Source organism: Megachile rotundata, chromosome 3, assembly GCF_050947335.1.
Source record: "Megachile rotundata isolate GNS110a chromosome 3, iyMegRotu1, whole genome shotgun sequence".
Lineage (NCBI taxonomy): Eukaryota > Metazoa > Arthropoda > Insecta > Hymenoptera > Megachilidae > Megachile > Megachile rotundata.
This window is the reverse complement of record NC_134985.1, coordinates 11563375-11581044: the sequence shown is the minus strand read 5'-3', so window position 1 is coordinate 11581044 and position 17670 is coordinate 11563375. Positions and strand designations below refer to the sequence as shown.

Sequence of the window (17670 nt, the reverse complement as noted above, 5' to 3'; positions counted from 1 at the left end):
ATACGAGGACGATAATCACGTGGCACAACGAATGTGACTATTTGAAAGAAAAAAAGTACGAAGGAAACAAAGCAAACATATGGACCGGGAAACAGGCACCGGTGCTTGTCACAGCGACGCGTCACTCCTCCGTGGAGGGACCTACATTCCTAGATTCCCGTGGTGTCGTCGCGGCTCTAGAAACCTGCATAACACGCTGGCGGCTACAAATGTCCCGTGATTCATGCGCCACGTGTAGCAAGAACGTACACGCGGTGTCGCGGCGTGTACGCGTTGTTAGGCTCTGTCGCGTGCTTGCTTTCCGTGGCTTTCCTGGAATGCCTTCCATTGTCGCGGCGTTCTTAGATCCCGGATACGCGATTGTTTGTTTTACGAGCTTGGCCCCGCCACGAAAAATTGCGGTACACGGATTAAGAGACTTCCTTTCAATTTCCGCGGCTCGCGCGATTGTACTGTAAAAGGACAAATGGTGATCGCCGATACCGCTTGTCGTCCTTTGCGGTCCGCATGAAAACGCACGAAAGCCATGGACTCGTTTCAACAGCCACCGCTGATCAATATGGGAAATTTACATCGTTAGCATCTGCTACTTCCATTTCTGAAGCAAATGGAGGTTTCGTATTAGGCAACGCGCGCGGAATGGCGGCCGTTGCGCGGCGACATGCGCGGGCGTGTCCTTTGTGTTTCACCTTGTTGCGAAATGTCGCGGCGACTGCTTGTTTCTTACCGGCGAATAAAATCGTAATTGCTTGTATTCTTTGCTGTTCCGGCTTCGTTCGAATAAATCGTATACCTGGGAAACGTTTACCCAAGTTTATAGGTTATTTCAGTTTCATACGGAGTATTAATCTCTTCCCGTGTTTTGACGAGTCTCACTCGTGACGCACTTCAGCTCAAATGTGATAAACCTTACTCAAATTTTGAATACTCTTCAACTTGAAATTTAAGTCCAACTATAAGTTGCATTATCAAAGACCCCTGAATATAAAACACTCACAACATTTTAATTTTCTTTGTTCGTTTTAATGTTATAGCCCTGAATACTTAGTCTTGACTGACGCATCTGATAAATAAATGGCACGGGAAGGGGTTAAGTCAACAGTTTCATCTTCAAACGCTTGTGTCTTCAATAAAGCATTTCATATGAAGTTTATATGAACTTTCATCTACTTGACCTCAGTAATATGTACGAAGATAGAAGTCAGTCCAACTGTCTTAAATCGCATTAAACGTCTTTATTTCACAGTGTAAAAATACAGTGAAAATGTTTGTAGATATAAAGTTACAAGCTTTCGCAGGAAAGACACCAATTTCCCCGAAAGGTGCAGCCCTACTGGCCGGAAACCCTACGACCATTCGTATGGGATCAGTATTCGGAAGCCCAAACCGTCGATTTCTGACGGCAGCGAAAGAAAGCAATGTCCGAAAAAATGACCACTGATTCATAGGCCGCGTGCGCCACGGAGAAGAAGGATGCAAGAAGGGACGTATGTCGTTGGCCTGTCGTACTTCCTTTCCTGTGAGCCCCGGGAAGTCTATTCAGAGGCTGCGCCACGACGTCCAGCATCCACATAGGGCCCCGGAGCGTTTCATGGTGATTACCATATTGCATGTCACATTGTCGGCGCACCCCACGAACGAGAAGAAGAGGAGCAGCGGCCACGGAGGACGAAGGAGGATGAGGACGCTAACCACATTGCAATATACCTGAGGGAACGGCGTCTATAAACCACCGCAATTCTATCTACGTCCCTTCTAAGCGTATATAACTCCTGCTGCCAGGATTAAGCCTTTTATAGCCCTTTGAGCGGTGGACCCTCGGCCTCTTTCCGTCTTCTACTTTGCCGTTGCTCCTCTCTGATGCCGCGAGTACTCTTTCTTACCCCGATCGCTTTGTCTTGTTTCTTCTTACGTTTCTGCCGTTGTTGCGTGCTACGACGCAACCTGGACAGCGAACGGATGCTCGTTTGTTTCGTTTTTGATTCCGTGTTCACGGTGATCCATGTCGGTTTAGAAACTCTGAACGTTCTGCTTCCAATTGAGACTTTCGCTTATGGCTCTTATTTAATCTCGTGACAGACGCAGTCAACCAAAGTTATGTTTTACTCTGAATTTGACATGTTTTTTAGCGTTCATAGTCTTGCTGTAAATTTGACGTATCTTTTACATATGACTTCACTGTAAATCTGTTGATTAAGATACCAACAAGTTGATTTTATTTTCTCGCTTTATTGATATACCTAAAGTTTCATTTACATTACTATCATAATATTTGATATCGCAAATCTAGCAAAATTACCATGACTGTCCTTCAGCTTCTTTCATTCAACCGTACGTGAAGCATGAAAAAATATTGACTTTATGTACAGTAGAGTTTTTTAGTTTAACTTCAATAAAGAGGAATTATCTGAACAGCAGAACGCAGTTTCCATTACCACTTCACCTTCTAAAATTCATAAATACGATTGCGTTAAGGCACTAAAGTACTGGCTATATTTTTATGAAAAGACAAAAACGAGCGGAAGCATTCTTTGAAAACGGTATTACCGGAGACTCAGACGAGCAGAAAAGACAGCCCCGGGATTCAGTTTAATATCAAGAGTTTTCTTTCACACTCGTTCAGTGAGACGTTCATGCAGAGAGTGAAAAACGAGTAATTCTTTTATCGCAATATCCTGTCGAGGCTAGGACGTGGCGAAAGGGGGTGCGGTAACAGGGGTGCACCATAGAAAGATACGCGAAAAGGCTGAGTAAAAGCTGGATACGTTGGCTGGCAAGTTTGCCAACTTTAATACCTCAAGTTTTCTCCTACGTATCCTTTTGCTCCTTTTGTTGCATCTTATCGAGATGTGTTGATGTACAGGCTGAGTCTCGTAACGTGATTATTCAAAGAATCAAAAATGATCTTCATAGTAAAATGGCATAATACAGATTAAATATTTATATTTAATAAATAAATTAAAGGAGACACATTAGACGAGATTTTATAAATTTTGTATTTTTCTCGAATTTTGAGGATGTCTCACAAGAGCTCTACTAAAATTTGTTACTTGTTTTTCAAGACTTAATAAAAGTTATTTTAAAACGTGATTACCAATCATAACGTTTAATTTTAAAATAATATTTCAAGAGGTTTTAATCTTCAGAAAGTACTAACAAATCTATACCAGAAAGTACATCTCAAATTCAATTTTCTTCTTTTCTTCAAAATGAAAGAAGTGTAAATTTTCTTGTTTTTGAATGAAACCGAAAATGGACTTGGTTTAGTCTGGCGCTTAGGTGCAAAATAAGCAACGATGTTTTGTAAGATTCTTGATACATTAACTGCATTATTCATTATTAAACAAGACTATATTATTTTTGGAAACAGAGGTTTAACAGTTTCTCACTCACCTGAATAATACATACGATAAACAAAGCTGCGTGAAATAAAAATTCCGACCGTTTTCCGGTAGCATGTTAAGCGTGCGGAATGTCACAAATATTTTGCAAAGAATTCCTTTTTCACAATAACATTCAAGAGTCAAATATTTACGTGGATTTATCAGTGAACGTGTTTGCGTCTACCGACCTCTAAATATCAATATTTTTGGCAAGCGAACATCTTACGCTAAAACCGCAAATCAGTACGAGGTAAACATCAAACATCGTCTCTGGAATTCTTCGGATCGTTTCCGTTTGAAAATACAAGAAAATTCCTGTTCTCCTTCATACCAAATGTTCCTTTAAATTGTTTGCACAAACGAGAGGGAAAATCAAGCGAATCTCTCACGTGAACCTCTAATAATTAGAAATCAATTTATCGTAAATTTTCTCTGTATTACTAACATTGGCTTTCGAAGTATTTACATCAATTTTACAAGATTGAAAAGTTGAAAAAGAAAGACATACACAATATATTTTAAGCGTACAGAAATGACTATTACAAATAACTTATAAAGAAATGACTATGTATCAGAAAATATAGATGATTGTGTTACAGAGGAATGACAAAATATTTATTACAAATAAATTACTGGTGAATGTGCAGTTTAAACCGTTCTTTGACGACCGCCATATTTGCACTCTGTGCGCATGCGCATTTCGAAATACGTCGAAATACTCTTACCCCCGATTCATTTGACTTGGGCATTTAAATTGGTATCCTGTCTCTCTCTGAAAAGTATTGTTGAATATCGTCTGGTATACTCTTTATACTCGTACATAATTTTTGTACAGACGTGTATTACTAGATAAACTCAGCAACAAACGGAAGGATTCGAATTAGCCGTGCGCTGTGCACTATGCGCATGCGCATCTAGGAATACGTCGAAACCCTACCCTAATACATTTTACTTGAAAATTGAACAAATCCTGTCTCTCTAAAAAGTGTTGTTGTTGAATATCGTCTTGTACACTCTTCTTGTATATCTTATGTATATTTTGTATATCTTATGTATACTCATATATGTATACTTTTTATCCAAACGTGTATTACTAGATGATTAACTCAGCAACAAACGGAAGGATTGCTTTCCTGCGGCCCCTAATTACACCTAAACCAGGAAGAATTAAATTAGAGAGCAAGCGATCGATAACGTTAAAACACTTAAAAATGGTAATTTAATGCTAAAATATATTATTAAACGATCGGATCTGTTGGGACCAGACAGCTGATCCCGTAAGTCGATTAATCGCTAACGATAGACCGCTACAATTTACAGGATACGATATCATCGTGTATCGAGACTTTCCACTTTATAGTTTTAACGTGTCAATTTGTGCAGTTCGTAGAAACAACCTTGTACCGTCTCATGGTTAGATTAACAGCGATTGCGATTAGAATGACAATTACCTGTATGTGATTCACGCGGTAATCGTTCGGACGAAACAACGACTCATCAGATATTTCCTTTTCATTGCAATAATGTGCTGTATAATAATTGACGATAAATTTGCAAGATACCACCTGCGATTTCGATGACTTTGAAATATTTTGTCAAGATCATTTCGAAAAACTTTGTACATGTAAGGACCTTTAATTGGACCTCAAGATTAATTCAAAATTAAAATAGCTGTATTTGTGCAACTGAAGGTATCAGTACTTTTAATTGTAACATAGGAATGATAGTTTTAAATTTTGTTGAAGAACTAAAAAATTGTGTGACATTATATAACGATTGTACAACATGTAATTCTATAACAACTGAACAACATATAATTGTATAACAACTTTACAATATATTGTTGCGTCAGGGCGTTTCCTCGCGAGTAGCCATCACTGATTAAAAACACACAAACTTAGAATTACAAGACCTCAAACGATTTATTAAAATTAACAGTGTTCAGATGTCTGTATCCTTCAAAATCTGGCGCGGTTCTGATATTTAAACATCGCGGTTGCTACCGGAAGTCCTGGCCACTCGATCCGCTCGTCCCGCCTGACAACTTCCGCGGACCTCTTCATTTCGTAGATTCACTGCTTCAATCGTGAACCAGTTTCACGTTGCAAGGACTGGCTTCACTGCATCAATCGTGAGCTGTTTCACGTCGCAACAACATAATTACACGACAATTGTGATATGTATAAAGTTAAAGCATTATCGATAAATAATAATCCGAATGAGAGTAACATAACCTCCAAGGTGTCATTTTCTGAAACTTGTCATTTTTTGTTCCAAAGATCAATGTACCTCGAATACCAGAACTAATCACAGCAAATACATGCGACTCAAGATCCATTTCCTTAATTCCAAGGTTTCATGACTTTCAAGATAAAACCCAACTATTTTTTTGCGCATTACCCGCATCAAAAGAGCATCAAACCGTATCATTTACGCAACATTCCGTACACATTATCGTGACCCATAAGATCCCGCACTGTTATTAATATTACTTTGTTCTTGTGCCGGTCCGTCCGTTGTATCCGAACAACTGCAACATTTGAAAGAAGAGTTGTAAGATCTCGATATTGCATGTTTATGTTTTACGGTATCACGATATCGTTTACGAGCGAAGGAAATGTTCGCTATTAACGAAAGATTACCCATTCGTGTGGCAGCGACATACTAATCCCTATGATCCGAGCTCGGCTGCCTTCAGGTCTTTTGCAACCATTTCGATCATCCTGAGCGTTTTCTGCTGCCTCCTTTCAGCTTGCCCCGAGGCCGAATTTTTCTTCCCCTCCACCTTATCGACGCTATTTCTAGGCTCTGTTCTCTCCACGAGTTTTCTCTTCTTGCTTGTTCGTACACTTCCAGGTATCTGAGCCCGTGATTACCGCAATTTGCTCGATGCCGCGTCGCGTGTTTCCTTCCCTTTGGGTCGAGGAAGGCTGCGTCGTTGCTTGCGTTTTTAGGATGGCCGCCTCGCTATGAGCTTCTTCACGCTGTCTGGCCTAGGCCTTCAAGCCACGCCAGGTGTAAATTGAGTTATTAAAGTCGTTCGTTTTTTGCGAGCTAGCAAGCGTTTAGCAGAAATTACCGGGAGGATTAATCCTGCTGGATAAGTTCCTTGACCTATGAGATGAGTACGCTTCGCTCTCTTATGGATCTGTTTTACGACATCTCTTTGCTACGAATAATTGCTTCACGGATAACGCAGTTCTAATTAAAATGATTGCTGAGGAAAATTGGAAGTATACTTTATGCAGTCGTTAATCATTCTTATCTACTGTATCCATGTTTTTGAGTTTCTAAGTGGTCTTCTAGTTTTTATGTTGAGTCTACGAATTTTTGGGTGATTGCAAATTTTTACATTTGTTGATGTTCAGATTTTGAACTTTTTATCATTGGATTTGAAGAATGAGTCAAACTGAAAAGAACGAATCATGAATTCTGAAATTTCCATATTTTTGAATTTGCATTATTAATCTGCAAGTTTATAAATTTCCACATTATTAAATCCCAAAATTTATGAATTCCTATAGTAATAAATCTTCAAATCTCTAAATTCCTATATGATTTAATAGTATATAATAATAAGAATAAATAAATGCGTCCCAAGGTCATTCTGAAAGTCCCTTAACGAAGTTCATGAATGTCAAGCTCGTCGCCATTTAATTATAGAATTAATCAAGAGGTTAACCTTGCATATGAAACTCTCTATAGAAACGCAAGAAAATGATATAAACAAAGTCTTGACATTATTACTTATTATACGCAACTCCCCGTTCATCTTATGGGCAAAGCAGTTATTATTCATGATGTACGATCGACTTAGTAAATGAATCAATATTTATCAAATTGCCCCATCATTTTGGTCATTACTTATAATGGGAAGTCATTAGAAATAATGACCATATTAATCACTTGATACTACTGTGCTATGACCTTCAATTCTAAACTTTAGGTTTGATCGACAGAATATGGAAAATAATTTTATTTAAAGTAGATTGCATATTGAGAATAAGGTTAAAATAGTAGAATGGATTTATTAAATATATATGATGGGGTTTTAGGTTAGATTTATTTCGGATTGAAGGGCAGTGTACTCTGCTTACATGTTAATCCTCACCCAAAATAAATATAACATCATCACTCTTCAGTCTGAATCAAACTATTCTACATTTACCCTCTTAACCTACAATTTTCTAGGCAGTAGCGTCATTCACAGCTCACTAATTATTGCTACAATATGAAGACAAATAAAGAAAATTGAAAAGTTAGGAACGTTTCACAATCGACGATCCTTGATTGCGAAGATTATAATTAGAAGTGAATCCAAAATTCAGTTGCGATGAAAATACGTGTCTGGTTTGTCACATACGAACTGTAGTGTGCGTCATGAGTGTGACACGCTATTGTAGGGTAAAGGGTTAACCTTTTAGGCACGACGCGCCACTACAGTGGCTTTCGCGGATACCATCTCTCTGTACGACAGTCCACTATAGTGGCTTTCGCGAATGTCATCGTAGATCAGCGCCATGGCTCACTCTACTCGCTCACCGTTTCAATTGAACGATCGTTTTCATATGCTTTGATTCGCACTTTTTTGCCTTCACGATTTATAAGAGTATTAACAAATCCCACAAAAGTACATTACATGTAAATAAAAGGTGCCAAGTTTAGGCACCATGGGCACCTCTTTGCACTGAAACACGATGGAAACATTTGGAAATACATATTTTGTGAATTTTCTAAAAAAGTAAATTATCAAAGTACATATATCATATCTTTGGGAAAAATTATAATTTAATCATCAAAATCTTGATTTCAATGTACTCGATAGAACAGCATTGTCACACATTGTAGTGAAGTTTATAATTCGCGTCAAACTTTGCCGTACAGAGAAGCAGCGTAAAGTTCAGACATGCCTAAGAGGTTTATTAATCTAAGAGGTTAATCTTGTAGTTCATACATATGAATTATCAAATTATTACAAAATAAATCATTTTTGCAGCCTATGCCACGTATTGCTTCTAGAACGCGTTTCCTGGATAAAATAACGCGTGGAAGCGACTTGGGAAAATGCTTTTCTCTTTTTTTTAAAGCAAAAAGAGGATATGGGGTACGTAAACGGGGTGAAAATGAACCTTCCGTTTCGGAAGTACTACTGGAGAGATTGAATTGTCCTCGCGACGTTCCAACGCGTTCTTATGGCTCTTCTAAAATGGCCGTTTGCTTAAACGCTTTTTCCTCCATTTCTTCCGAGTTTTAAACGCTATGCTATCTGTACACTCGAGTGCAACGCAGACTTCTTTTGCATAAGGACATACGTGTAAACTTGGCAATTGTTAATTATCGAAACTTTTATATTTACTAGTTTTTATGTATTCAAGCTTTGTAAATTCCTGTATTTTCAAACACGTGATTCTTGATATACGGAATTTCTGTATTTGCAAATTTGTAAATTTTCAAATTCCATGGATCGTAAATTTTAAAATCCCAAATTATTACATTTCTAAATTCCTAGATCTCTCAATCTCTATATCTCTATATCCATGTATTGACAAATCTCTATATCCTCAAATCCATAAATCAGCCAACGATCTTAGAATTACAACTTCCTTTGATGTGCAAATTTCTAGATCTCCAAATGTCCAAAATCCTAAACCTTACGGTGTTACGTTAACCTAACCTAAATTTCCAAATTTCCAAATTCCCAAATTCTCAAATTTCCAGTTTCTCAAATCCCTAAATTCTCAAATTTCTAAATCCCGAAATTTCCAATTTCTCAAATGCCAAAATTCTCAAATTCCTAAATTCTCAAACTTCCAATTTCTCAAATCCCCAAATTCTCAAATTTCCAGTTTCTCAAATCCCTAAATTCTCAAATTTCTAAATCCCGAAATTTCCAATTTCTCAAATGCCAAAATTCTCAAACTTCCAATTTCTCAAATTCCCAAAATTCTCAAATTTCCAGTTTCTCAAATCCCTAAATTCTCAAATTTCTAAATCTCGAAATTTCCAATTTCTCAAATGCCAAAATTCTCAAATTCCTAAATTCTCAAACTTTCAATTTCTCAAATTCCTAAATTCTCAAATTTCCAGTTTCTCAAATCCCTAAATTCTCAAATTTCTAAATCTCGAAATTTCCAATTTCTCAAATGCCAAAATTCTCAAACTTCCAATTTCTCAAATCCCCAAATTCTCAAATCCCCAAATTCTCAAATCCCCAAATTCTCAAATTTCCAGTTTCTCAAATTCCTAAATTTTCAAATTTCTAAATCTCGAAATTTCCAATTTCTCGAATGCCAAAATTCTCAAACTTCCAATTTCTCAAATTCCCAAATTCTCAAATTTCCAGTTTCTCAAATTCCTAAATTCTCAAATTTCTAAATCCCAAAATTCCCAAATTTCCAAATTTCCAATTTTCCAAATCCCCAAATCCTCAAATTTCGAAATTTCGAAATTCCCATATTCCTCAAAACCCCAAATCCCACTCCCAAAAATGCCTACATCCCCAAAACCCTCTACATCACCAAATCTCTAAACCTCCACAATCACAACCAATTGCAAAAATTTCAAACCCCTAAAATTCCTAAAAGCCAATGGGACAACGCCCCATTGACTGACACATTTGTCCCAGGTAAGTCAGATTTGCTCATGACTGTACAACAGACTTTTCAATTACCAATTTTTCCTACCGCCGTCCCGCGTTGTTTTTTCTTCGCCGATTCGAGAAATTCGCGTTTTCCGCATCCTCGAAGCCATTTACCGGCAACAACGCAGCCTCCGCTTCGTCTGCTCCGTACCTGAATCCGTGCACGTACGCGTGTCATTTGCGTGATTTCGCTCGGTCGCAACGTGCGTTTTTCCACGTAATGTTCCGTGAAACGGCCAATTACGTTGCATTACTTTAACCATTAGCTAAGCCAGATCCGAGAAACTGTTTACGTATCGTGGCAGAAACGCTGCACGTATTCCGTGTTCTTGGTGCGCTCCCGATGATGACGAGGAACACCACGGAGAAAAAGCTGAAACAGTTGGTATTAATTTATGCCTTCGTTCACGGTTGCCGTTTTTGCCGAAGAACATTATTTTTTTTCCTACTCCGCTCTTCAGGTTTCTTGCTTTATTTGGTTTCTATGACGCGAAGTACGTTTAGCGAACCTTATATTAGTATCGACTCTTGAACGTTGGGACGTGTATTTACGCACGGAGAAACGTTCGCGTGAACTTTAAACATGTACGTTTAGCAATTATTATGGCTTATGGTCTTGACATACCACCAAATTATTGGTTATAAAATTTATATACTCTTAACTACTTGGAGAGTATTTATGTGGAGCATAAATACTTTGCTATCGAGTAAATTGGAACATATGGGACTGTTAATTTTAGGTTATGTTGAAGATGAGAATGAAATACTTTTTTGAGAGACGTGTGTGAACGTCAAAGTTGTATTTGAACATTTATAAAATAAATGTATGTTCTTGAGTTTATGAATACTCCAGTTCCAAAATTCTCAAATTTCCAAATTTGCATTTTAAAAAGTCTCCATAACTTACAGACTATGTATCATTAAGTACTCTCCCAGCCTGAATAACGTTGCACAATTCAGATTGATCTTAGAAAACACGTGGAGCAACTTTCAGATGATCCAATAATCTCTCAACTTTACATCATCATTACGCGATAAGTAGCGTGAACTGTACAAGCTGTTCAACCTCCATTTTCGCAGCAAGCACGTCAAAAAGACGATATGGTCGTTAAACGAGCAGACATCCACACCCTGTACCAGCGAAAGGGTTAACAAGGGATCGCACGGTGCTGAGCTCGAAACACGAATTAGCGTTGGCCGCGCAACACCCTCATGAACATTATCTTTTCCTTGCCTCGTAGGCTTGTTTATGGCTGCCTATTCCACGTGGCTAATGGCCATCCTATTAGTCGTTGGTGTACCTAGAAAAGTCTTCTAGCGGCCCTCTAATGCGCCTCCGCTCTAATAGAATAATTCCTCGCCGCATTAGTCAGTCCGCGACTCTAATCATGATTGCAGAACGCGAGCGGGCACTAACACAGAGAAATCTTATGGGGCGAGAATGTTGTAGTATGATAATAATTGAATTATGTGAATGTCACTGGGAGGATTTAGTAAATAAAATAGATATTTGGTGAAAGTGAGGCGATTTTTACTGCGAAAAGGATGAGGACGATGTATCTGATGAAAAATATCAAGCGGACAATTTTCTATTTTGCAGCATTTTCTGTTTTACGAAAGCATTTATCAGATTCGGTAATTCAAAATAAATCATCTGAAGGGAGTTTTGACTGACTTGGTAGCATTTATGTTAAAAAAGATGCATATTCTAGTGTAGAAAAGAATTTCCAGGTTCCATTAAGGTTTATATTATAGCTAACATTTAATATACTATCAGATTGATGCAAAAATAATTTGTTTTTAACCATTCTCTTTAAAACTACATACGTTTTGTGGTACATTTACTTATAAACTGAAATGAAGTAGATAAATAAGGTTGGAATATAAACTAGCATATATAATTACTTTTTATTTCCATAAAAGCATGTTAGCAGAAAACTAACCTGGCAATTTTAATATTAGGTTCAACATCTTGTTTTCAATTTAAAATATTATTGAACTAAATAAAAAAGTATACAAATATCTCAAAAAGCAGCAATGCCTCATTCATCTCAGATATATCGTTTCATTTAAATCGAGAATTAAAATCATTTTCATTGCTCTAGAAAGGAAAAAATTTACTGAGAGATTGTATAGTTTCGGTGACGATAAAGCAATTCTTCGCAAGCTCATTTTGAATATCATTTGAAGGTCATCGTTATTCCATCGCGAAGCATAAATGACTTAAAAAGAACACCCTGCCCGAAGCTCAAATAACCTACAAACTGGTTAAACTTGGTTGAATGGTTCTCAGATGTATGAGATTTATTTGAACGAAACCGTAGTGGAACAAGAATACAAGCAATTACGGTTTTCAATAATTCCATACTGAGATCTGAAAGCACGTTTCAGTATCCACATACTGATAGTTCCGTGCGAAAGTGCGCCACAGTCAAAGAATTAATACCAAATTATGAATATCTGGCGAAACCGAGAAGCTCCAACTATCCTCTCTCTCGCGAAAAAGGACAGCAATTTTGCCGACGTGATACTTTCAACCGAAGAAGCAATATTTTCTGCCACTTTCTTTTCCAAAGTATTCTTCGCATAATTACGCAGCTCATTACAGAGGCTTGCAATTCGGCTCTCAAAAAATATATCCTCGTTTTTAATAAAATTTCGGGAGTACCGCTAACCCGGTATCGACCTGCATAAGAATGTTTTGAAAAAGTAATTACGAAATACTGCTTGAAAATGTTACATTCGTTGTCCTTGTCTCCTTGCTACAGAGCAATGCAGGAGAGATCGTTTCTCTATTTCGCATGTGGACCGCAAAGTGGATTGAGAGTGGTATGTTGCTTCACGAGACCTTTAATGACACTCGTTACATTACCGATGACCAGGTCGCAAGAAAGCACCAAGGCAATCGCGATCTCACGTGTAACACGACGGCCAAGTGGAACATGAAGAGATGATGCATTTTACATTAGCGCTGCTCAGATTGAATTATAACGTCGTGGTGTGAACGTTACGGGAAACTCAACTGTGTTCACAGGGTTGCGCTTGGGTTGAACACTTTCGCCAGAATTATATCATGGGACGGTGAACTTTTTTAGGTACATGTGCTAAAAATTTAGATGTTTTGCATTAGTCAAGCTGGTCATGTATTAGAATATTATTACGACTTAATATGAAATGAAGAAGATACTCTTATTGGGACAAGTTTAAAAATTATGATCCTACAAAGTTTTATGAATGTGGACTCAGAACTTGATGTATACACTGTTTCATATATTACGTACTGGAAGACGTATTCACCTACATACTATGTTCGACTAATTACTGTCATTCTGAATTGTTCCTAATTTCAGTCATTCAAATAATGTTTCCAAGATAATTCCAACCAATATACTCCCGGTTCATACATACCTTCGCGCCATAAAAAATTTGAGTCATAAGATAAAACATAGCAGCACAAATCCACAAATATAGCAACCAAAATATCTCCCCATATAATTTCAAGTTTATATTCATCGTATGATGTACCAATTACTGCGTAAAAAATGACAACTATATTCAAGTAATGAAAGTCCCCACTTATAACTATAATTCTTCCCCTTAATCTCCATTATGATCAGCGTGTAGAGATTTAAAATTACAAAACCCAATCCCATAAAACACATAACCGTCGACGTGTTAAGAAGAAAATATGCCCACATAGATTACATGGATTAACGCAATAGATCGGTATCTGAAAATCATATCCGTCGATAATTTAGTTGCGTCAGAAGTTGGGCGAAAAAAAATCATTTCCGGCTCATACGCTCGATTGCTGACTTGGCGCAATTAAGTTCGCTCGCACTTTGTCGAGCTCAGCTGCGGAATCCGGCAGAACGTGAACCATCAATTATTAAATAACGATAATGAACGGTCGTATAAATTGCGCTTGTTAAAAAGCACGGATCGAATGAACGAGGGGGAAAGTGTTGCGCGTGCAACAATAATTCGCGCCCGGTTCTGGCATGAACTGTGAACACTGCGGCTAACGCCTCGATCGACTTTGACATTAGCTCGAGATTGTGTTATAACGGGTGCCCCAGGCGAACAACAACCTTTGCTCTAATGCCGTGTTTTTCAGGAAATGTCGTGTCCATTGACACGGATACCTGGTTATCTTTCGCAGAACTGGTGCCCTTTCTTCGCTGGGGAACTTGTTTACTCGATAATGCTAATCTTTCCACGTATTTATGCATTATGTCTACCGGCTCTAAAATATGTGTTCTGGTTCAAATTTATGCTTGACATCTTGTTACACAATTTTTTTTTGAAATCTGGATTCGTAATTTTGTCTTAGAAAATATTGATGTGTAATCTGGTTACTCGACACATAGTGACTGAAATCTGGTGGCCATTCGATTTATTAAAATCTGGTTATTTTGTGATTAGAAACTCGATGCGTAATTTTGTAATTGATCGACTCATAAATTCTAATTAAAATCTGATTACTATATTCGTAACTTTGTGACTGAAATCTGGTTACTCTGACATTTGTTACCGAAAGTAGCTTCAGAAGTTTGAAAACTCGAATACGAAAATTTGTGAATTAAAAAACTTGCAAATATGTTCCTTGCAATCATTGTACATCACAAATATTTCCCACATATTTTTGAACAGTTGTCAATTCCTATTTTATATAAATTAAATTTCTTCTCAATGTCAAATTGATTTATGTCCAAATATCCTTATTCCACAGAGACAAATATTTCTCGTAAATTCATTTTATCGAAGTGCTCATATTTCCTTGTCTCCATATTTCAAAAAATAAAACATAATTTCATACAGTTATAAATCATAAATCACGCATAAAATGTATGATAATGCAACACTTCCATCACGAACGCTATGTGGCACTGCATTATAAATCTCTCTAATCTAAACGATGTGACTTGGAGAGATTAAAGTTAGATCACGAAATCCAATGTCGTGACTTGTGATTTTGAAAAAGACAAAAATAATGAAATTTTACAGGTTACGATTATGAAGTTTTACTGCCACGTAAATAGTAGGTTGAGCAATTAAACTGGATCTTGACCTCTCAGTTGCTAATTTTACTCGTAACATTTAAATATATTTTTATTTGAATATATTATTTTAATTATAGTTATTTAAAATCGACAACCTTTAATTTGCCGAGCCGCGTGTCATTATCGTTATCTCGTTTCTTCTTTATAACTTACCGATTACAGTTCTAGGAAGTAATTACGTATTTATTATCCATCATTATTCACAGTATTATATATTCTTGTCCCGCTATAAATGGAACAAGCTAACTTGTTTCCTATTATGACTTTCAAGATTAGTTACAGACAAGATAATAACCTGATCTATCAAATAAAAAGTGTACTTAGCTCTGTATATAATTTCTAAACGTTGTAATTCTGAAAAACTATGGAGGTGCATAAGAAATTAACATATTTAACCCGACACTGAGTTTAACGTCATAATGATGAAAGATGAACTCATTTGTTTCTTAGAAAATATAGTTAATGTTTGAGAAGGGAATTACTGGAGGAGCTAGAAGTGTATTAGACAAACATGGCAATGGTACTTTTAACATTAATTCGAAATTTTATGAAGAAAGGTTGTAAAATATTATTAAAATTTCATATAATATTGTTGATATTTATATGATGTTATCAAGGCACTTGTATTATGTTTATAATTAAATTAAAAGTTCTTCCATTTTCATCTACAAAATTTAATGAGTGCGATCGACAAAGTGGATCAAACTACATATCTTTAAACTTATTTAATTGTATCTAAACATTTTCTGTGCTTTTGCTTTAGTTGCTACTTTTAACCTTAAAATATCCACAGTTTGACAATTTTTGAAAATCTTTTAATAAAAAGAATGTCATTAGCTATCAAATAAAAGTGGAAGTTTGATTTGAATGCCATAAGTTCTTACGGCGGCCATTTTGATTAGTTCACGCGCCAGCCGTTGATGTCGCATGTTTTTGTATTCTCAACATCGTAAAAATTCTCCAATAACATCAACCTTGATATTTTTGTTTCTGAAGTTATGTTTTTTTAAAAACATTAATTTTACTATTATTATTTTTTATTACACATTACTGTTGCTATATTTTATAGTATTGCGATTCCTCTTCATCCTTAGTTACAATTTTCTCCTATATCTTTCTTTCCATATCATTCATAAATATTAATTATAATATATATCAATATCACATATTATCAGAGTGCATCAATATAAAAATAAGCAAAGTAAGATTAAATCGTACACATCGTTATATTTCTTGCTCTTTATTTTTCCAAATCTGGATAAATTCTAAATCTATGAATTAATAACGTACGTCTGTAAATTGTATATAAAATACATTATAAAAATACATTACAAAAATACATTATAAAAATACATTACAAAAATGCATTATAAAAATACATTATAAAAATACATTATAAAAATACATTATAAAAATACATTACAATAATACATTATAAAAATACATTATAAAAATACATTATAAAAATACATTTTAAAAATACATTATAAAAATACATTATAAAAATGCATTACAAAAATACATTACAAAAATACATTACAAAAATACATTATAAAAATACATTATAAAAATACATTATAAAAATACATTACAAAAATACATTATAAAAATACATTATAAAAATACATTATAAAAATACATTTTAAAAATACATTATAAAAATGCATTATAAAAATACATTATAAAAGCACATTATAAGGATACATTATAAAGATACATTATAAAAATACATTATAAAAATACATTATAAAAATACATTACAAAAATACATTATAAAAGCACATTATAAAATTAAATGTCACACAAGAAAAAGAAACTAGAACTACAAATCCAGACAGAATACTCAAACAATGTATCTGCAAATTACCTGTCAAATTAATAGAATTAACGACACAATTCCGATGTAGAAATATCTGTAGCAGCTAATTGTTCAAAAATTCTTTCCACGATAAAAGCGACACCGAAATATTTCCTACTTGTTCCGCGTTAATTGCAGGACATCCACATCTAAGATGAGGATAGTGGGCTCGTTTTTTCCTTCGAATAACAAGTTTTCCAGTGGACGGAACGTAATTATCTGAAAGTCGTCGTGAACCGACGAAAGTTACGGTCGGCCAAGAGTTTTCGAAGCTCTTTATCGAACGGCTAACAATTTGCAAGTTAATTTGTAACCGTTAATGGCACGGTTGCTAGTCGCACAAGCCAATAAGGAATTCCTCTTCCCCGCGAAGATAGCGATTTAGGAATTTGCATTTCACTGCAAACCAACCGCATGGTTATCGGCCAATTTGTTGATTTTTTAATTAGACGCGTATACGGTGTCCACGATATGTTTGTTATGCATTAACATTAGAAAAGTTAGAGGATAAAAATTATTAAACACTAATTGATGTAAACTGATACGTATAGCATTCTGATAATTTTCCAACTGGGGTTTAGAATCGAACCAAGGTGAATTGTAATTTGAGAAGTATTTTTTAGCGAACATTACTTCATTGCGGATACTGCGAAAATGTTAGAAATTATCGGAGGAATGTAATAGGACGAGTTCATAAAACGGTTGCTGCACAAGATCTTAAGTTTG

The 17670-nt window shown here is 35.9% G+C and overlaps 1 long non-coding RNA gene across 1 annotated transcript; it reads right to left on the bottom strand.

Annotated features, from left to right (window-relative positions):
• Positions 1 to 5280: 5280 nt before the first annotated feature.
• LOC143264117 (uncharacterized) lies at positions 5281 to 6721 on the bottom strand. Its single transcript, XR_013037632.1, has 2 exons — positions 6026 to 6721; positions 5281 to 5913 (listed from the first exon to the last, which is right to left on the bottom strand). It is a non-coding gene; the product is annotated as an uncharacterized LOC143264117 (long non-coding RNA).
• Between the last annotated feature and the right edge of the window lie 10949 nt (positions 6722 to 17670).